The sequence below is a fragment of the Aotus nancymaae genome, unplaced genomic scaffold (genome assembly GCF_030222135.1).
Source record: "Aotus nancymaae isolate 86718 unplaced genomic scaffold, 86718_ANA_hifiasm-v0.15.2.pri h1tg000033l, whole genome shotgun sequence".
NCBI lineage: Eukaryota > Metazoa > Chordata > Mammalia > Primates > Aotidae > Aotus > Aotus nancymaae.
This window is the reverse complement of record NW_026988447.1, coordinates 64,333,863-64,357,107: the sequence shown is the minus strand read 5'-3', so window position 1 is coordinate 64,357,107 and position 23,245 is coordinate 64,333,863.

Sequence of the window (23,245 nt, the reverse complement as noted above, 5' to 3'; positions counted from 1 at the left end):
TTGACAGTCCTGAAGGAAGGAAACCAAATGTGCCATTACGGAGATATGAATTGTTTTCTTTCATTGTTGCTTCTAAACCTCAACTAAATTAAATTGGTAGCAATAACTAGAAGCAAAGTATTAAGAAAAATCAAACATCTGCCTTGTTACATGTCATGAAATTGCACACAGTGGCAGGATTGCAGTCCGGTGGGTCTTGGAGACAGCACGGTGCCACTGTGTAGCAGCTACTTGGCTACTTCTCCTATTCGTATTATGAAACATTAACTTTTTCTTTGGAAAAGGAGAATTTTGGGCACATCAACTTTTTCTTTGGAAATGTCAGCTTCCCTTTGCTGTTTCCCTGTCTTATGTCTTGTGGTTGGTTCCTTGATATGCCTGCAGTTTTTCATTCTTTTGATCTGTGAACTGTAGGATACCTGGCTGGCAGTGCACACTGGATGTGACCACTGGTCTTAAAGCTGGAATTATTGATAATGTCTTTATTGACTTTTTGCCCCTTGGACAGAGTAATGTATGAGAATCACAGCTCAATTATTCCCTTTCTTGGAGTAGAAAAACATTTGAGAAAGAGAACTACACAAAGTTTAAGAGTGTTCCAAGGACAAAAACAGTCACACATGTCACCTGTCCATAGCTTGTTCTGCATCCAACATGAAAAGTGTGGCTCGCATAGAAAGTAAATCCAAGATTAAACAAAAATTAGAAGACCTAGCTTGTAATCTTTGCTTTTGCCACTATCTAAATGAAAATTAGAAGGCCTTGTATATTTCTAAGATCCAGGAATGAAGTACAGTTCTTTGATAAAATGGCAAGTCAAGACTTATTTTAAATACGTATTCTATATGTAAGATAACATGTTAGTATGTTAACATGTACATTAAAATATTCCTCAGCTCTGTCACAATTCCTAGGACCTATTTCACTTAGCACATTCATCTTTTATTTAGGAGAAATCAAAAGCCACAATTTGAAAACTTTAGTATATAGTTCAGTATGTGATTCAGCTTCTATTATTGATGTAAATATACACCTATACTGTTTTCTACTCTTTAAGACTCCAAAAATGTCTTTAGAACTTAACGGAGAGAAAATTGACAATAACATCCTTTGCCCTCACAAAATGTAGTCATTAAGTGAGACACAGTCTTTGATGGATAAGGAGGGAGGTTATTCGGCAGTTCCCTAGCTGAGAAATTTTTGCTTTACAGCTCCACATAAAATGTGATGTGGTGACTGAACAGAAGCAGATGAATGCAGTGTGAGCCAACCCTGGATTTTATAACATTTTTTAAAAGTAGCTTTACTAATTAGTGTGTTTGAACTAGGTCCACATACACTGTGAGTTTTCAACAGTATTGTTGAATGTTCTGAAAACAAGAGTTACTTTGTAAAGAAGTTATAACACGGCAGAGAGGCTGTAGTCACGTTTTTATCCATTTATCAGTTTTCTTGTATTTAATATTTTTGATGCACGCATAAAAATTTGTGACACTTAAGTTTTCCTTTGGAACTGGCTACAATACAGAAATGTCACTTGGCTCCTCATCCTTAGTTTGTAAATAAAAATTTCGAGGAAATAAAAAGTTATCTCATCTACCCCACAGAATCTGTAGGAATTATAAAAGCCTCTCAGGAAATCTTGATTGTTTTTTCCTCCTTTATACTTATTTCTCTTGAAAATAGAACATCCAGGACATGGTTGAAATGAGCAACTATGTGGAACAGGACATGGGTAGTTTGTGTGGGATCCAGACAAAGCCAGGGCCATTAAAGTCATGTCAGTTTCATTGTTTTTGACCAGAAGACAGAAGTTCAGAGGGTATTTCTAATTTATTCCTGTTTCCAAGTGAATTCAACCTGATTGCTGTATTTGCAGAAATGTTAAACAATTTATTTTCATCCCAAATAAATCAGAAATTCCAGAGTGCATACTCCCACAGCAACCTTAGCTCTGCTCTCCCATGCATAAGGATTATTCTCGGCACAGGTTCTCTCATTACATGGTTACGAGATACAGCATCTCAACCACTCTGAAAATACTCAGTTACAATGGCCGCCTTTTTGAATCTCTGTAGCTGATTTTAATTGTACACTTTCTTATGTGAAAGACAAAAAAATAAGTATCATAAGAAGGTTATTTTCAACAAAGTCTTTTCAACTTACGGATTTCTCTTCTCTTCTCTCTTCCCTATAAATGTAGCTCTTATATGTTTTGGGAAAAGCTTCCAATTGATGTATAATTAAACTAAGCCAAGTAAGTACAGAAAAAATTTTCTCATTAATTTCTCATTTGTAAATGATTTGAATTGAGAATAATCAAAAAAGTAAGAGAGATAATCGGTTTCTAAATATATCAATAAAGACTGAATCATCAATTATAGAAAAAGTATTAGAAAAATAATTACAAAAGATTCTGATTTCACTCATGTTTTCACCTTCATTATTTCTCTCTGAGACAGAACAAATGTAGCCTTGATTCAGTGAAAATGATTTGTACTCATATCTTAGGCATACCTGTTATTCCACACTTCTCCCAACTTCAGTGTGGTATAACTGGCATGCCATCTGAAGGCAGCAGATCTGAGTGGGAATCCCAGTGGAACTTCTGGATAGTTGTTTATACTTAACCTCTTTCTAACTCAGTGTTCTCACCTGTAAAATGGAACGATGACACCCACCTCCTAGTGCTTTGACAAAAGATTTTTGAAATAATGAAAGCACTGAATACGAGCTTGCACATAGTAAACATTTAACACATATTATTTTCATCTACTCTTTTCTCTCATGTATGTGTGATATAATTGATATAATTTTCATTTAAAAAATATGTTTGAGGAAGCTACTGCAGACTTCAGAACCAAAGATGGATTTAAGATGCAGCTTTACCACCTCTTGTGTAGATTTGCAATCTCCAAATCTCAATCTTTGCATTTATGAAATGAGAATAGAAATATCTACCTTATAGAATTTTCAGTGATCCAATATGTAAAGTACCTAGCATCCTCTCTGTCACTTGATAGAGAACCACTGAGTGGTCACTAATACATTTTACTGTCTTAATTTTGTTTTAAAGAAGACAATGTCAGTGTTATCCAAAGTCACGCTAGAAAGAGATTAGTCAGGAGTGGAGTGTGAGAAATGAAAACAGGCAGACTAGAAATTCAAAAGTTGTGATGAAAGTGCATAAAGATAATTTTTGATGATAAGTGACTGTCATTCATAATGAAAATAGGAACTTTTTCCTAGTTTAATAAAATTCTGTACTAACTGGAATGTAAAATACATCAGGTTACTTTCTGTCGCTGACTTTTCTGCTTTTGAAATAAAAGTATACATATATATGCATTTTATTCCTCATTTGTTATTTCTTACTTGAGGGAAATAATTTTTTTCTTTTCAGACCAACTACAAACATGACAGTATTTCATAAGAAATGAAAATACATAAGGATTTTAGTCTTCATTTATATGAAACTTTAACTTTGACAGAGAGTTTGCAACCTTTTGTTAATCAGACCAGTTACACATACCTCAAATAAGAATTACATTCCTTTATTTCCTTTTCTCTTGAGTTTTTATGGTAAATCAATTTGACTGTTATGTATGCATATAAAAGACAAATCAATACATTATCCTTATAAATTTGGTATACTTAAAAGATCTACCAAATGCTTAGAGTGAAATGAAATTTATTCTAATCTGCCTTCTGGCAACACACATGAGAATGCTTTTTAAAGCCAGCCTAAGGTAGCTGATCTTAATATTAGAAAAAATGTAATTGCCAGGGAGCACAGAATTGGAACTAAAATGCCATATGCCAAGGTGGGCCTCTAGGCTATGGTCTATTCGGATCTCACTGGCTGGGAGAAAGGAGTTTGGTCAGACATTTCTATCAGACTTCAAGGTCAAGGTCACTGGTAACACCTTGATGCCAGAGTTTAGAAAAACATCAGTCTGCAGCACAATTCATTCTATTTATTAAACTCGATAAATATTTCTATTATTTATTGAGTTTAATAAATAGAATATTATATTAAATATATTAATATATTTATAAATAGAATATATTAATAAATATATTAATATATTTATAAATAGAATATATATTCCTATTATAAATATTCCCATTCCAATTCATTCTATTTATTATATTTATCAAGTTTAACAAATAGAATGAATTGGAATAGGAATACGTATTATAGGAATATTTATTATAATAGGAATATATATTCTATTTATAAATAGGAATATTTATCGACTTTAATCATTCTATTAAGAATTAACTAAGTTTAATCATTCCATTGATTAAACTCGATAAATAGAAATATTTATGTTTAATCTGAAGACAGATTAAACTCGATAAATATTTATTGAGTTTCTTCTCTGGACCAGACGTTCTTCTCGGTGTGAGTTAGCAATGAACATAATAGAAAAAAAAATGCCTATATGCTTAGACCTTATATATTCCAATAGCAGGAGGCAGATAATACATGAATAAGTAAACTGTACGATAATATCTGTTGATAAGAGGAGAGAAAATAAATTTCAGGGGAGCTCATGGGCTGTTAGACTTGGAGAGTGTTCTAATTTCAGATAGAGTGTTCAAAGAAAGCTCTCTGAGAAAGTACCAATTTAGGGAATGCCCAGAGGAGGGGAAGAGCAGAGCAGAGCTGCCTGGATATCTGCTGGATGCCATAAAAGCATTTCCACAATATACTCGCAGCAATCCCCAGGATTTTGGAAGGCCCTGAGTGGAAGCAAGCTCTACATTCAAAACACAATAAGACAGCAGGATGTGGGAGCAGAGCAACTGAAGGCAAGGTGGTGATAAGATAGAGAAATAATGCTCGTTAGTACTTCTGGGACATTGTCGGGATTCTGACTTTTATTTAGAGTGAGATGGAGAGCCACTAGGTTTTCAGCAGAAGAGTGTCACAATCTGACTTGTATTTTAAAACTATTCATCTGACTTGAGTGTGTAGAAATGACTACACAGAGAGCGGGTAGGAGACTATTTCAAGTGGCACAGGAGAGACCGAGATGGCTGGGGTGAGGAATGAAGCGGTGGGGTGGTAATATGGTTGGGTATGTTTTGAAAATAAAGTCCAAGTACATTCTTTCTCAGTATCTTAGCAATATCGTAGAAACTTCCCACTCTAAGCAGCAGAGTTTCCTGGAAAACCTTTATTGCTTAATTAAGTAGGGAAAAATACTTTCAAGTGGTCTCCTGAGTCTCTTCTCACTTCGCCTTCCTGAGCCCTACTGGAATGCCAGGATTCAGCAACTCTTCTGGGTGAGTAGGTGACCAAAAACAATCATCTCTGCTTCCATATTCATTTAGGAATGTTGTACTTGGCACAATGGATTTCCAGTAGCTAAAGGCTCATTTCCTTAGGTCAACATACCATCTGGCAGTTAACAAAGACTTTCTTGATAAGCCTTAAGATATAGGACAAGCCGGAGCAATGCTGAGCTCTGGAAGTCGAGTGTAAGTATTGAATTTATACTCAGTGTGAAGCTAATGCAAGCCCCTCCTCCCAACCAACTCACTATTCAAAAGAAGGAATAGAAATTAAATTGCAATGATAAATAAATACAAGATTTACAGTTGACCAGAAATCAGAACCACAGAAATTTCTGTTCAAGTACTTCTACAGAAATTAACTTTGCTCGCTAGCAGAAGTTAGGACTTAACACCAAAGAATGCCTTTATGTGCCCTCAGTGATATAAGTGCTTTCTTCATTAATGTCCCATGTCAAGTCTGAGATTTCAGTAATACTTCATACTGTTTATGTATTCATACCTTGCATCTCCATCCTGATTTTAAATCCTTTCAGGGGAAGTACTGTGTCTTGGGATGCTTTTACTCGACAGGTATTCTACAAACATGTGTTAGTCTAATACATATTTTACACAATTTCTCTGGTGTCTCAGAGGATATTTTAAAGTCAAATATGACAGTGATACTTTAGAATATTCTGAGATAGCAAAACACAGATATTTATCATCGTGATCAGTGTTACGTTCATGATCACGTCATAAGCAAGAGAATCTTCGTTTTTAAGCACTGTCCATTGTCACAGAATGTTGAAGCTGGTGCAAAATGAAGCCACCAGTCCACACTGACAATGTCAGGTACAAGTGACGTAAAGATAATACAAACATCAACTGTAGGTAATGTGCTAATCATGTCAGATGCATTAACCCATTTAATATCAGAGCTTCTAATACAGCTCACATTACACACTTTTACTACGTGCAAACATTTTTTAAGTGTTGTGCAAGAATAAAGAAGTCTTTCTCCAGTTTTATAAATAAGAAACAAAGGATTTGAAGTGAAGTAACCTAAGCAAAGGTTTCTACCCATGTCATTCTGCTGCTAAAGTGTATGCTCTTAACCAGAACACAATGAACTTATATAATTACATAAATATAATTAAATATGTTTGTCTGTGTGCATAGATGGATTTATACACACTTTTCTGTTGTTCCATTTAAATAGTTTTGCTGCAAATTGTCTGTGTCCCTTAATATATCACAACCAAAACATATATGTTGCTCTATTCTCTAACAGTAGTAGAATTACAAATCTTTCTGTTTGGTACTTACAGATATGTAAAGAAAATGGTTTAGGTTTTGCAGCAAGGTTATTTTGCTTATTATGTTACCACAAAAAGCATCCAAATTTAGCATGAAATTTCTAGAATGATATGAAGAATCTCTTTAGGCAAAATCAAGCGACTGGTGTTTCTTTTTTCATTCTCCCATACATAACATACAAACGCAGTTTCCAAACTCTCAGCTTGAAGTTAAGACACCCCACTTTAAAGCATATTTTATGTAGATATAATTTCCATTAATAACATGTGATGGTTTATCAATATTATAATTATCATATTTGTATGCACATATTAAGAATGTAATTATGATAACATAACTATTTGTGTTGTTTTTCTTTTATTTTTTATTAAATAAAATTCTTTTTTGTTTTTTGTATTTTTGGGGAGGGAATGGAGTCTCACTATGTTGCCCAGGCTGGAGTGCAGTGGCGCCACCTTGGCTCAGGTGATTCTTCTGCCTCAGCCTCCCTAGTAGCTGGGACTACAGGTATACACCACCACACCTGGTTAATCTTTTTGTATTTTTAGCAGAGATGGGGTTTCACCATAAATAAAATTCTTAATCACGGGTCAGTTCCTTTCATGTTTGGAGTTTTGGCCAACGACATGAAATAAACTTACAGATAAGCTATGAAAAAGGATATTGCATTATTTTAGAGTGAGTAAGCAGATACATATAAAATTACATCAATAAAGCTATGGATTCAAAGGAAAGAATAATTGCTGTTGGGAAAAATACCTTTTGACTATGTAGATCTCTAAAATTCTTTAATAGAATGAATGATCACAGTACAAGTGATGCAACATTTTCTGGTTTAAAATAATAAATTAAGGAGCATATTAAACATGATCCTTCTGGAATGCTTACTTTTAATTACAAATGCCTAATCAATTATTGGCTATATATTAAATTTCTACCAGTCTAATAAAATTACATCTTATTTTTTGGACTCATTTCTTACAACGCATTCTGAAGAAAGTGAGCACTTTGGAACATGAAAACAACCTCAAAACTTCCATAAACAACTGTGTGTAACATCCTTGGGAAAGGTTTGTTGTTTAATTTGTTTTGAAGGAAGTAATTGATTTTCTTGGCAGATCTGATAAAAATAATGAAGCTTTGATTGTGTAACCTAGAGGTCATATCCTCCTCAGAATCATCAGTGCATAACTCAGATTTAAGTGAATTCAAGTTCTCCTGGGACTGTATTTTGATAGATGACTACCATATGCTACCATAAAGCTCCACTGCCATGAAATTACTCACATAGGCAGATCATAAATCAGCAATGCATATATGAACTTTTGTGTATACATTTGTGTGTGCATATATACAGACATAGATCACACAAAACAAGAAACTTTCTCTAGGAAGAATAAATCAAATAGCAAGACAGACATTATGAATACTTCTCTAGTGACTTCCTTCAGTTCTGTGTACTTCCACCCTAACCAGCTTCATCAATCCTCAACTTATGAAATTTTGCAAACTTTGATCAATAGTTTTCTTTTTACTATATACCATATATAGAGTTTGAAAGTAAATTAATAATGCAAATAAGATTGCAAAGTTACTTTTAACAAATTATAAAATGAAATATAATTAATTTACATGTTTCATATATTATAAAATTATTTCAATATATTTATTAGAAGAAGTCTAAAAGGACTTCTAATCTGCAGCAGTTGTTAGCAATAGGTGGACTAGAAAATAATGGGAAACGAATTTATTCAAAATCTTTTCCACAATTTACTTTCTAAATTAAATAGTTCATAATGTCATTTTCCTTCATCCAAATTAATATAATTTGGGAACTGATAAATTAAATAGATAATGCAGGCCTAGTAAACATTGATTCAGTAAAGCTTGTGAAATAAACATCTTTAATATCCATAATATCCTTGTCAAACTCCGAGACAAGTTCAAAGAAATAAACTTTTATCTACTTAGTGTTGGTCACATGATATTGTGAGCATTACATCCAGTTCTGAGCACTATATTTAAAGACATACAGTCTCAAATCAAAGTCATGTAAAGGAGATCAGATGGAATGGTGAGAAATCTGGACAGCAAATCAGACTGTAGATGACATGGTGAAGCATTTGAGGATGTAGACTCTGCTGCAAGAAATAAGGGAGCTTAAAAGCAAGTTCCATCACTGACTAGCACTTGACCCTTGCAAGCTCTTTAATTCTTGTGGCCATTACTTGGGTGCTCCTCTGTAAAGTGATGCTCTTCATAAATATTCATAAGTGTTCTGTGATAGTTAAAGAAATTGTGCATAATAAAATTAGCAAGGTATTTAATATTAGTTAATATTATTATTTTTATATTATATTACCAACTGGTTCTCCAAAAAGAAACTCATGGTAAAGTAATAAATAATTTTTAAGTATTTTTAGGGATGTTCTTATGAAAGAGATTTATTCATTTTTTGGACCAGAGGCAGTCGATTTAGCTTACATTGAAGAAGATTCTCACAGCATGAAACGCTTGAAAATCAAATAAGCTACCCTAAAAAGCAGTCAGTTCCCTGACATTACTCTTCTTTAAGCAGCAGCTGGAAACCTGTATAGCAGGGATGTGTTAAAAGGAAATTCTACTCTGATTAAAATGTTACACTGGACAATATTTCCTTCTAATAGTCATGATTCTATAACTTAATTATTTCTTATCAGTTTTGACACCAGTGTTCTTCACAAAGCAACTGCTTAATTCTGCTTGATTTGTCCAAGTAGAAGTTTAGGTTCTAGTTCAAACACAGCAGAGAAGAGTGGGAGGAAAGGCCAAACTGCCAATATGCTGATTGGGAAACGGCTTGAAAGGCTACCATTCTACATTATTTACAGCAACAAGGAGTGGGTACTGACCGTGGTGCTGGCGCCAGAAGATGGCTTTGGGCTAAAATCATAGATGTTTAGATTGTTCTTTTGAATTGTTGCTAATTCTTTAACATACGGAACCACACTATAGACAGAGTGAGAGAAAAGCAGGATAGGAAAATCCCAGAAGTAAAGTTAATTATTTCATAAAGTTCTTAAAGAACAAAAGAATAAAAGAGGCAACAGTGGGGAAAGAAGAGGACATTCAAGCAATTCCATAAAACAAAAGATTTTCCCGGTGACGAAGATACAGAAGGAGTGGTTTAAAGGTGAAATAGATGAGAAAAAAACACTGCCACGGTCAGTCACTAAAGTCAGCTCTAACAGCAAGCACAGTGCTGAGCTAATGACAATTTGAGCTGCAATTAAAAAAAAAAAGTTTAGAATCCAGGTCATGGGAAAGAATCAGCCGCTGTCTTCTGTATAGCATAGACCACATATGGGTATTATATTTAATTTTGTGCACGATATTTTAAGACAAACACTGACCTAGATTTGGTCTAGAAGAGAAGATGCAAAACAGGAAATTGTTTGGAATCATGTCACAGACTGAATGATTAAAAAAACTAAAGAAGACAAAGCTTTCGAAAGAGAATATAGGTCCCTTAAGATATTTGAAGGATTCTCATGTAAAAATACTGTTTCCATTACCTCAGAAGGCTCAAGGGAGTAGGCAACTCGTGCTTACCCACAGTAGAAGGAACCATCTCTTGAAGCAGATACTCCTTGCTGCTGAATATATCCAGGTAGACACTGGTGGATGGAAACTGAATTAGATGATGAAGATCTAAATTCGTAATTTCATTTTAAAATAGCAGCTTGTCCCACGTAAAAGAGATGGAGGATTAATTCTGGACTAGAGCCACTCACATGACATCCCAAGTATTCGTATTATACCCAGTTCTGAGCACTCTATCTAAGAGGCACATTCTCAGATCAGTTCTAGACAGTGGCTCCCCATTATTCTGTAGTGATTCCAAATCCATTTACTGAAGCTTTCAGATATGTATAGGTGGGAGAAAGGAAATATGAATGATAAATCTGCAGATTTCAGAACAGTGAGAAGGACCCGAAAGACCGCAGGGAGCGGATGGGGAGACGTCACCGAGATCAAGCAAGAGTGCAGTAAAAGAGCGTGTATGGAAGAGAAGAGACGGAAGTCGGATCAGGCTGTCAGTAACATTTCACCCAACACCTGTTTATTCAGGGACTTCACCACGTTCCGAGGTTCTCTTCTAAGGCTACAACGGCAAGCAAAAACACTGAGGATATTCTCACTTACTGTGTAGGTCGCCAGATCCAGAGAAAAGATGAACTTTTAAATCTTGAAAAGATTCATTTAAAGGAAATCTCAATCGAGTAACTAAGAACCACCACTTAAAATTATTTATTTTTAGTGGAACACATTGATTTTAAGACAGCAGTACATATGAAAAGTATAATATCAAACGGAGGAATTTTAGAAGTTTGTATTAATTTGGATAGGATAGAAATCATATGATGGGCAGAAATCATAATAAAAATATAAGATAATCATATGAAAGTAAGAAGGTCATTATTTTGAAAGTATCACAGACTTTAGAAATGGCATATTTTTTCCAGTGTAAAGGAAATATTAATTTTTACATTCAAATATCTATTACTATTTCTTTTACCTTTTATTGAATAAAGCAACCACAACTCTTTTTTTTTTGCCACAATAAACTTCCTATATTTTAGTTTGCCAAAATGTATTTAGGTTATTTTTACCTCTAAGTCTTTGCTATAAGTAATTTTCAAAATTTCCAAACTCCAAATTGTTTTGATTGGTCTTAGAACTCTAAACAGGGTAACATAATTTTTTCCCACTCAAATATTTTTTAAACTGTTATTGCTTCTTAGTATAGAATAAAATATGCATAGAATTCTCATGAAAACATTTTTATTGGTTTTATTCACACATTTCTTAAATCTTCTTAACAACAGTGGACCCTTATCTAACTCTGTTTTGTTCCTTTCTTTGTTCACATATTAGTACCATAGGTTACGTCAACTAAGTTCTGGAGATAAATTGCTACACTAGTGCTGGAAGGTAAGTCTCCTACGGGGGCTTGTTAAGCCTTGTCAGCAATTTTATTTTATGTATAATTTTTATTCAATTATAACATGCAAACAAAAATGTGCACATATCATAAATGTACAATGTAAAAACTTTACAAAAATTGAACACACTAAGCTACCGCCACTAAGATTAAGAAACAGGTAATTATCAACACTTCAAAACCCCCCTCTTTCCCACTCCCAGACACCAGTTCCTCATACATAACTACTATTTTGACGACTAACACAAAAGATTAGCTTTGCCCATTTGTAAATGAAATTGAGAAAAGTGTTCTCTTGTGTCTGAACTTTTTCACTCAAAATTTTGTTTGTGAGAGCTATCCATTGAACAGTACACTGTTTTAGTTCATTCTCATTGTTGTGTAATATTCTGTGATATGAATATACCGCTATTTATCCATTCTATTCTTAATGGATATTTGGTTTGTTTCTATAAGGGATATTAAGAGTAGAACATTCATATAGTTGTCTTTTGATGAACATATGGACATATGGATGTACTCTGTTGGGTACATTCATGGAAGTAAAATTTATGGGTCATAGCTGTATATGAATTTAGCTTTAGTAAATGTCAAAGCATTTCCCAAAGAAGTTGCACCAGTATTCCTTTCTTACTAGCATTATGTATTTGCCCTTCACCCTTGCCAACACTGGCTATGCTCGGTCTGCTTCATTTTAGCCATTCTGTTCAAGGTGCTGTGGTATCAAACGGTGATCTCCATTTGCATTTCCCTGATGAATAATCAGTTTAATCCCCTCCTTATTTGTTTACTAGCCATTGGGATGTTCTTTTTGGTGAGGGTCCTATTCAAATATTTGCTCATTGCTCTGTGGTCCTCTGTATTTCTCCCACTCTGTGGCTTTCCTTTTCATTTTCGTATTGGTGTCTGTTGATTAATTGAAGTTCTTAATTTTTGTGTTGTTCAATTTAGCAATATTTCTCTATGGATTCTGTTTTTCAAATTCTCATTCTGTCTTCCATGAGATAAGCTTGCCAATATTTCTGTTTTATGATTGTTCTCACATTGTAATGTTGGGGTTCAGGAATTCAGGGGGAGCCCTCAGTTCTCCTGATACGATGTTTCTCCAGGTTCTAGGTCCATCACTCCCCGAAGATAGAAGAGGAGACCACGGCACAGTGTGCAGTAAATGCCAGACTCAAAAGCGTTTGTAGAACGTGATTTATTTAGGTAGAGAGAAAGAGAGAACGAAACAGCTAACTCTCTCTCACACTGAGTGAGAAGGGTTCCCAGAGGGGGAAACCAGAGAAGGAAAGCTCCTCTCACGTGGGGTGAGAGAATCCAGAAAGATGGAATCCAGGAGGGGAAAGCAGCTTCCACACTGAGTGGAAGGGAACAGAGAGAGATGGAGTTTAGGAGGGGAAGACAGGCTTCCATGAGAGAATGTGGAAGGAAACTCCAGAGGGGAAATCCGGGAGAGAGAAAGACGGCTTCCATGAAGGGAGTGTTGGTGGAAGGGGACCCAAACATGGAGTCTGATGGGGTGTGGAAGAAGGGGACACTTAACCTGGGAGGAACCCCCACCTTCTCTAACACCCCAAGCCAATGAAAGGAGTTCCTTGGAACTTCCTCTGGAATAGTTGACTTTTGGTTCTTCCCGTGCCCGCGAAATTTAAACATAAACAAATCTCCCGGATGGAGAGAGATGGCGGGGGCGTGGCACTGGGAAGTTCTACCCCTTAAAACTACGCCCCCTTGTGGACCTGGAAAGAGAACACAGTCTCTCAATATCACTGGCCAAAATACATAATGTTGACAACCCAGAACGAATTTAGATACGTGTCTAATACTGAGCCATTGCAATTTGACTTGTGTTACATAATGTGAAGTAGTCTCTGGGCATAATAATTAAGGAATTATTTATGAATTCATGGTATGCTCAAACCTTAGAAGAAATTTATTTTTAAGCACTTTTGTCTTCCATTTGGTATTGGTAGTATATCTTCAGATTCATATTTTTTTCTAAGTATGAGAAACTGAGGAGTTATCTCATCATTATCAGGAATGCTCCTGGTTATCTTTGTAGATTGAGGACCTTATCTAAGCAACATTCATATAGATATAACTTGAAACTCATAGGTGCTTTGATGATTTCCATCAAGGATAATGGCTTGCACGGACATTAACAAATACACCAATTTTCAAGTTTCTATTTTCTTACATAAATTATTAGCTCAAAAGAAGTAATGTCTCCTACCAGCATTTGAAATAAATTCTCTACTTAGTGATAAATTGAGTTTAACAACTGGTTTAAACCAATAAATGTATACTAATATTAATTAGTATACACTACCAGAAATCAATGTTAATATTAACATTGTTAGATATATTTCTGTAACTGAAATGTTAAAGATCTTTCACAGAAAACTAGATAAACTTTGTTTTGAAATGTTTATTCTTTTTTCTATTCATTTATATACACAATTAAGTGATAGCAAGTTTTCTGAGAGGTCTTAATGTTTTTTCTAGATGCCATAAAAGTTGGCAAACCATTCTTTAGTCACTAAAGGAAGTTGTGTCAGTTTTAAGCTTTGTAACACTAATATTTTATCATTGTTTAAATATCAGTACTTGAAGTCAGTTCACAAATCAGAGATTTTATTTATCCTGATTATTAAAGATTGCCATATGTATTCTTATTGCTATTTATTAGAAGAAAAAAATCTATGCTCTTCAATCTGTGGCATAGATATTATTTAAATGTTTTAATTCAAATAACAATTTAGTTATTGTAATGTTACATGTAATCTTTCACTCAGTTCACATTTGAAAGCTGCCTAAATCCACTTTCACACAGGAAAGGTAAAAAGTTACATATAATGTTTTATCACAGGATTTTTCATTTTACATTATAATTCAGTTATATTCATTACTCAAGGGCTCAAAAAGAGAAAATAGTAAGCATGGCTGGGGTGGCACAAAGACTTGTACTTTGAAGCTTACCTCGACAGCGCACCTGAGACCTCTCAGAAACTAAGAGGGACCTGCACAATATGAATTAATGCTCGAAATCTACAGAGAGTCAATATAAGAAAAAAACAAAACAAAAACGTTGACCAGCCTCTAGAACAATGAATCACTGAAGAATACAAAATCAGGGCAGTAACAACATTTCAAGGTCATAATTTTTAGTGCTCTTCCAGATTCAGTAAACATACATTTTAAGAGTAATTCATGTGGGCAAAGCCATATCTGATACGATGGGATAAAGACTTTTACTAATTCCAAGTTACGTCACCATTCTACTGGATGAAGTAACTTACCTTATTAAGAGTTTATATGACATAATGTCCATTTAGTTCATCAATTATTTGTTACTGTAGGCAAGGCTACTGAAATTGATGCACAACTGAAAAAGCTATCTCCTTCCTCAATTAATTAAAAAACGCAAGAAAGAAGAAATAAAACACCTTGTAAAGAAACGACTGTATTTCAAAAACTATATATACACACACATATATATATATTTCAAATTGTATATATATAGTTTTAGAAATATAGTGGTATACACAATGTGCACACATACGTATTTCAAAAGCTAGGTTCTTTACATACATTTTCTCATGTAATCATTGCAATCATGAGAAGAGGTATTTCTTCTTCTATACATACAAATAAGCTAAAGTTCCACGTAAGCGGCATGCCCTAAATCATACAGTGAGAAAGTAGAATCTAATTCTGTCTGGCTTCAATGAACTCTTCACAACATCATTTTATACTATAATCTACAAGAAATGCCTTAAATGCTACACCAATAAAGTGCTACAATAATACAAAGATAGCAAACAGCACCAGATTGTATGTGAATGGTAAGATCAAGAAAGGTTTTCTGGTAGAACGGCTCTTCCACAAGATCCTTAAAAGAGAAGTAGGATTGGAGAACAGAACAGACACTCTTTCAGAAAGGGGTATTAGAGGAATAGAGATGAGAAATCAAAGAGAAAGTGCTGAGAATTGATCCTTTAAAAATCAATCAAACAAAAATCTCAGACAAAATATCAGCCAAACGAAAGATCGTTTCAGAAAATGTATAAACGGACTGCCTCACGTGCATTTTGCCCTCCCTACATTGCAGCCAGGCTGATCTCGAAAAACACAAATCTGACATCTCACTATTCTGTTTGAACCCTTCCCTGACTGCATTAGCCTTTGGGGTAAAGTCCAATAAAAAGCTCACAACCTGCAGGATCAGGGCCTCTTCCTTTGTCACTGTACATTTTCACCATAGGGACTCTACTTTAATTCCTTAAAACCACCACTCTCTTTTGGGCCTCAGGTTCTATTGAACACTGTCCCCTCTGCCAGAAATGTGTTTCTCTTCTTTCTGTGCGCTTGTTTGAAACCTGTTTTTCTCAGACTCTAAACTCCTTAAAGGCAGAGATCACGTATTTGTCTCACCTGCTGCATTTACCAGAAACTCTCACTCAGATTTTTATTTTTTCATCCAACATATGGAACTATGCACTATGAAAGACCCATTGGAAAGTGCCACTTATGGGCCCTAAAAGCCCTGGCATTGCCAGGTAACAATTCTTCCTTGTCTCAGGAAGAGATGGAATTAAAGGATTACTAACTCTTGTTCTCAAGCAAGATTTCTTGATTTCTAAGCCCCTTCCAAAAGATGGGATAAAAAGCTCTAATGAAGGAAGAGACTATGCAATATTATATTATGTTCATGCCTCTGTGTTGAGAAATTTTGATTCTTTGGTAGAGAAAAATCCAAACCAGATGAAATAAGAATGTTGTGACTGAAGATTACTAAGAAACATTAATGTCTGCCAAGAAGATATAATAAAAGGGGTCAGAACACTCCCCAGGAACAATGCCCAGTTGAGTTGACAAAGGTTTGACAATTTAAAGGGCAATCCCATTGTCTCCCACCCCATAGCCAAGGTAGGGCGCCCAGCTCTGGGGACCCATTAGTCCTATAATTACAGCACATCACCTTTACAAAGGAGAAACACACAAATAATGGGTACACTGGAACAATTTTATATAGGAAATGATCATTTAAAAAACCCTTTGGACCAATGTCTACCCTTAAATTTTTTGTGATTTTTTTGATGCATTGAAACAAAAAAAGAATAAAAGTAGTCCCACCCAGAGATGACAGGCAGCCCTAATTTGGATAAGCTACAGATTACCATGTGCTTAGCCTATAATAATCCTTTCATAAATATTTGTTGAATTAATAAATAGATTTATCAGCAGAGGTTATGTCAGCCTAACTGGGTATCTAACAAATGGCTTAGGCATAGTAACTTGTTAAATCCATAAATACATTGGGCCATATATAAATAAACTGTATATAAATACAGAATTGTTATAAAAATGTTGGGCAATTTAAGGGTATTTTCAAACACTTTGTTAAATTTTTTCAAACAGACAAATTCTTACATCATAATGATAAACACTGATGTTCAGTATTATGGTTTCAATTTACTATTAATTTATACTCTAAGAAGAATTGAATTTTGCTTGGATAATTTGTTTTCTAAGTCTCTTGTTTTTGTGGTAGATGGAAGTGATGGGAAGGAGAAATGATCTATTATAAAAAGTTCAGGATGTTTCTAAAAACAAGTGAGTGGCAAAGGTCTCGACTTTGCTTCTTTGAACTCATATCTATACAGGAGAAGTGAGAGACACAATATAAAATTAGAATGATTTACTCTATAGGATGAGGTCATTTAATTTTTTTTCTGGTTTTGAGAAGCCTCATATCTCACCAAAAAAAAATATTTTTCATGAAAAGATAACTTGTTACTCCATACATAAACAGAAAGATATTATATTTAGTGGTATCAGATTATATCTGTAAGAGATCAAAGACTCTTTTATTAAAAGTATTAATAAGAGTAATAAAAGGAACTGACATTCACAGATTGCTTATTATGTGCCATGTCTGTTCTGAGGGCTTTGTTTAGATTAATCCTCACCTTGACTCTGAGAAGCAGATACTTTTAACAAAAGTACAATCTCTTTTTACAGATGAAGAACCTAACACACAGAAAGTTTACATATCTGCTCGAGGTTACCCAAGGTAGTGGCAGAGCTGGGGCCTGGTTTGTCTGATTCTATTGTACATGTTAATAACTCCATTGTATATCATAGAAATCCCTCCTTAACAAAAAGTATGGATCTAAAATGTATTAATCACCTTCAGTATTTCTTCTGCCAACTTATTTAGAAAACAAGTTTGAACTGACATTTAAAAGAGAAATGGGAAATGTCTTTTTTAGAGCATGTGAAGTGAGAAATGAAGAGAGTAAACAATTCTTGGTTTCTGAAACGCAAATATTAATTTTCTAACAAGAGAAAGAGTCCATTTGATATTTTAGTAAGTCGTTTGAGGTCAGGACATCAAGTTATTAGGATGAATCATATAAAATTATTAGTGTTATAGGTCAAAACAGGTCAAATATTGATAATTTCAAATGATTCAACCTAGTGGCTCTCTGTTCCTGGTAACAGTAAACAATACAAATTAAAAATTCTATATATAAATTCAGAATCATTTAGGGTTCAGCAAAGGGAAAGAAAAATCAGAAGATAAGTATACTGTATTCGAAGAACACAGAATAAAGTCATACTGAAAACAACCAGGGTTAAAGTAACATGCCAAATATTTCATTGTTAGATCATCATGGAGTTACAGATGGAGAGAGCTACAGAAATTTGAATAAGCACTTGGATGTGAGCTCTGAGAAAAAGAATTGACAGAGAAGAGCCATGAAGCTCTTCTAGGCAGAAGGGAACAGTATGATAAAGAGCAAACACAACCGGGACTGTCATAAAGCACAAAATGTTAGAGGGCAGAAGAAGGACTGGTTGGATCCCTCACATATGTCATTGGGTCCGTGTGATCCACAAGCAGGACGGGTTAGATTGGTAAGAGAGAAGAGCTGAAAGCGGGAGGAGACACCTGGACTTGATTCTGCCAGAAATCATAGTAGGCATTTCCAGGAGGATTGCGTCGGTAAGGTCACACGCTCTGGGAAGACTGAATGAGTAACAGGCACAGTGCAAGAGACTCGGAGCGGAACAACTGATTAAAGACTAGTTATATGGTCCAGGGCCAAAGGTGTGGATCTGCATCACGGTGGTCCAAAGAGAGCAACATTTTGAATTCAACATGTTGAACTAGAGACACAATTTGAAGGAAGAAGTAACAGGATTTGACTTGTGATTTGACTTATTTGTGGAATAGAAAAATGACTCTAGAATATTGACCCTAAGTGATTTTTTAAATAGGAGCTTTATTGTTTTAAAAATAAAATGGAAAAGTATACAAGGTTGGGAGATCATTTATTCTAATAAATACGGAAAGTAATAAAAGCTTATTATTTGCTGCTGACTATCTCAGACAGTGAGTACTAAGCAATGCACATACACTCATTATATATTTTTTCACAATTTCTTAAACAATAGCGAAAGACAAGTATTAATCAAGTATTAATATTTAAATTTTATAAGTAATAAAATAGAGGCCAGAGAGGTAAATAATTTTCCCAAAGTCACTTAGCACCGAATTTTTTTTTTTTGAGACGTTGTCTTACTCTGTTGCCCAGGCTGCAGTGCAGTGTCACGATCTCAGCTCATGGCATCCTCCGCCACCCAGGTTCAAGCAATTCCCCTGTCTCAGCCTCCTGAGCAGCTGGGACTACAGGCACGCGCCACCACACCTGGCTAATTTTTTTTATATTTTTAGTGGAGACGGGGTTTCACCATGTTGGCCAGGATAGTCTCAATCTCCTGACCTAGTGATCCACCCGCCTTGGCCTCCCAAAGTGCTGGGATTACAGGCATGAGCCACTGCACACGGCCAGCACTAGACAGTTGTGACTCCCCAAAGCCTTTGCAGTTTTACCTGTTTTACCCAAGTGGAATTTGAAATGACAGCTGAACCTTCACGTGACTGTATCTTAAAGAGAGCATAAAACAGAGGACTAGAGCTTGAATGAGAGACTGAGTCTTTTGGTTTGGAAGTCATTAGGATTAGCTGAACTTTAGGGTTAACATCACTTCAGGGTTGAGGAACACGGGAGGAGAAAAAGGGAACAAAACTAAAATCCTGGAAGTTACCTTAGAATAAAGGACAGAAAGTAGAAAGGGGCAGGTCAAGAATAAGACAGAAGCAGAGACACAGTGTCGGAGAAGACAGTACTAAGGGATATCAGTCGTTTATTTAACAAGTATGTCCCAGCTAAGGAGTAAGTCGGCTGATATCTGAAACGTCCACTGGAAGTTCAACAAGTGTAAAGTGTTCAGCCAAAGGGGACTGTTTAAGCAAAACAGAAACACACTCAAAAGGCGAGTGTCGAGAGGGAGCAGAGATTGGGGTAATAGGTAATGGAGGGCTTAGACTACAAAAGGCAGTTTCTGCAAATATTTTGCCACATTAGGGTCCCAGTAGCTACCACTTTTTCTGGATCAAGTGCTTTTTTTCTGGAGCATGAACTGCCTAGCCTCAGTTTTTTTTTTTTTTATTTTGGTTATCTTAGTCAGCTCAGACTGCCATAACAAAATACCATAGGCTGGGGAGCTTTAACAGCAGGCATTTATTTCTCACAGCTCTGGAGACTGGGAAGCACAAGTTCAAGGTGCTGTTCAATTTGGTCTCTGGTCATGGCTGTCTTCCTTGCAGACAGCTGTCTTTCTGCTGTGTCCTTATACGGAAGGGAAAGAGAGAGATTGACAGTCAGACAGACAGAGACGGAGATGGAGTGCACAAGCATAAGTCTCTTCTTATGATGTCACCAATCCCATCACAGGGACTCCATCCTTATGACCTCATCTAATCCTAATCAGCTTCCAAAGGCCCCATCTCCAAATACCATCAAATTTGGAGTTAGGGCTTCAACATATGAATTTGGTTGGGAAGCGGGGAAGTCACAAACGTTCCATCGATAACAAGGGTCACGGAGGCAGCTTCTATGTGTGCCTGACTATAAGAAGGTTGCTGCACTGGTGTTTCCTTGGCCTTTCCCTGAGTTTCATTTGATAGTAAGAAAGACCTATTACCGAAAACTTCTATAATTTTTAAAGTATAAAAATTGCTAATGTGATTTTTGCAAATTAGATTGCCACGCTACAATATAAATTACAACACCAACAGAGAATTTCGGCATACCATGCCTGACATAATGTACCTCCAAAGGTACTGAAATGATGAAAATTAGTGCGAATTTTAGGAAATGCTGAAGGAAACCGATTTCTTGACAATTTTTGACTTTAACACTGGTTCTTTCTCTATTCTGTAGTTCTGAAATGTAGCAGAACAACAGCAGGACACAAGTCTTTGCCCCATGGAAAAACCCATAGCCTGTTTCAATTCCATTGTCATCAAATAGGGAAAGAGCACGTCGGGGATGCTGCTGAAGAGAAGTGCAGCCCTCCGTCAGCGTGCTGGCCAAGTTCCCCGTTGGTACCTGTATTTTCATAAACAGCACAGTTTAAAAAGCCATATTTGCCACAGCAAATGAATTCAGGATACATTCTGTTTCCTTTGTTTGGAAATGTCTTCGTCTCCTAGCAACATTATAGGGAAATCCATCAGGGGCATGAAATTAAACGGCTATGTAGGCGGAATACCTGTAGAGTGTTCAGTTCTATGAAAAGCTTTCACTAGAAATTATATATATATAGTGCAAAATGCTACAGTAACATAAGTTTAAGGTAGGAATTGTTCAACTCCCCCATAAGCAATTTAGAGTTCCAGCAGTACCCAGTAGCCAAGGGTCCACAATGCACAGGAAAAAAAAAAAGAGAGAGAAAGAAAAAAAGACACTATACAAAATGGCAGTTAGGTTAACTACTCATGACTATGGAGACTTTCCTCTACACAAAAAAATAAAAATAAAAGAGATTTCAGGGCATCCCGACCCAGGCTCTTCTTTTGTTAAAACCTTCTCCCAACTTTGGGTGTAGAAGGAAGTAAAACATTTTCTCCTGTAAACAGACAAACAAATAAATAAGTTACAAATACAAAATTCAAGAAGCAAGGCTACAAAGGCCTTCCCTTTTGTAGCTACTGGCTGTAGCTGCAAATCGAATCCGAGGCTGTGCTGGTCTGCTGCCGACTGCCTCGTTTCTCACAGGGTACCTGAGAGACAGCTGCAGGCAGACTCGTAGGCTGCAACTCCACGATTCAGAGTCCTAGGGAAGTGGGTCCTAGAATCTGCATGGAACCAGTCTGCCCTGGCATTCTGGAGAACTATTGCTGCTTCCTGTTATAGAAAGTGAGTTTGGGCCTGAGAAATAGCCTGCCTAACCACCTGACCACAAGGCACAGAAACATCTTTGTCACACCCTGCCGTCCAAAAGCCCAACTGAAGGAACATCCCTATCAAATCTTGCTAGGCAAAGGTACAAGGAGCGTCCTATCACATCCCACTGAAAAAAAGGGCCAAGACATCTGATCATAGGAACATCTTATCAATATCCTGCCAGGCAGCAAGCCATACTGCCCAGACCCCTCCCACTCATAACTCTAAATACCTCAGCCTGTAAGCAGTGGTGGTCTATGGCATTAAGCTGGTCCCCCACCTCTGTGGGTTTATGCTGGACACGAATGCCTACATTTGCTATTGAGCCACCACTCTCTCTCCCTCTCTTTTTATTTAACCCTTGTCTTCCCTTCAAAACCTATCAAATGTGACACACCAAAATATCCCTTTAAATAACAAGTTTCTTCCCAATTTATTTACATACATAGTGTTACTCACGTTCCCTTCCTCTTTCCTTTCAACTAATTTCATGAAATACCAAACATTTATTGTTTACTGTGTATCCATAACAGAATTGCTATCAAGACCAGTTGTTTAAAAATTTAAGCAAAATTTAGGTATTGAAAGACTTTTTATTTTGGATTTTAATTTTTCTAATAAAAGTTAATTGCTTTATATTATGTATGTTTATTTACAGCTTGATTGTAAAAGGTTTTGAGAGCCATCAAAGACATGCAATAGAAGAATTAAAGATAAAAAAGAATGGTTAAATTATTTTGACAATATTGGAAAAGTATGAAGTACTTTGGGACAGAGGAGACTATATCTCTCTTTTTCCCTCTCATTTCTCTGCACCCCACACCTGTTTTTCTCCTGGATAAAGGATGAGGAATAGGAAGTGGCAAAAAAAAAAAAAAAAATGACCTTGCCAGGATACAACTGCTCGATCTTTTATATGCTTAGTTAGACTAGGACTTGTTTCCTGATGAAAGTACCTGCTACTCCAAGCAGAGAATCTAAAATCCGATTTAATTTTGTCAAAATCAAGATTCCAAGCTTTCCCCATTCTTGGATGGGGAGAGGAGAAAAGAGGACCTAGGGTAGGGAGCTATGTAAGAGGCCTGGTACAAACTCAATGATAGTCCAGAACTGGAGGATGCACCTCCTTTGAGATTCACCATCAGGATTTCTAGGCAGACTGTGTCTCAGTCCATTGATCTGCTATAACAAAATGCCATAAGCCAGGTAGCTTACAAATAACAAAAGCTTATTTCCTACAGTTCTGAGGGCTAGGAAGTCCGATGCCAAGGCGCCAACAGATTTGGAGTCTGGTGAGTGCTTTTTCTTGTTCCCAGACGGCAGCTTCTTGCTGTGTTTTCACATGGCAGGAAGG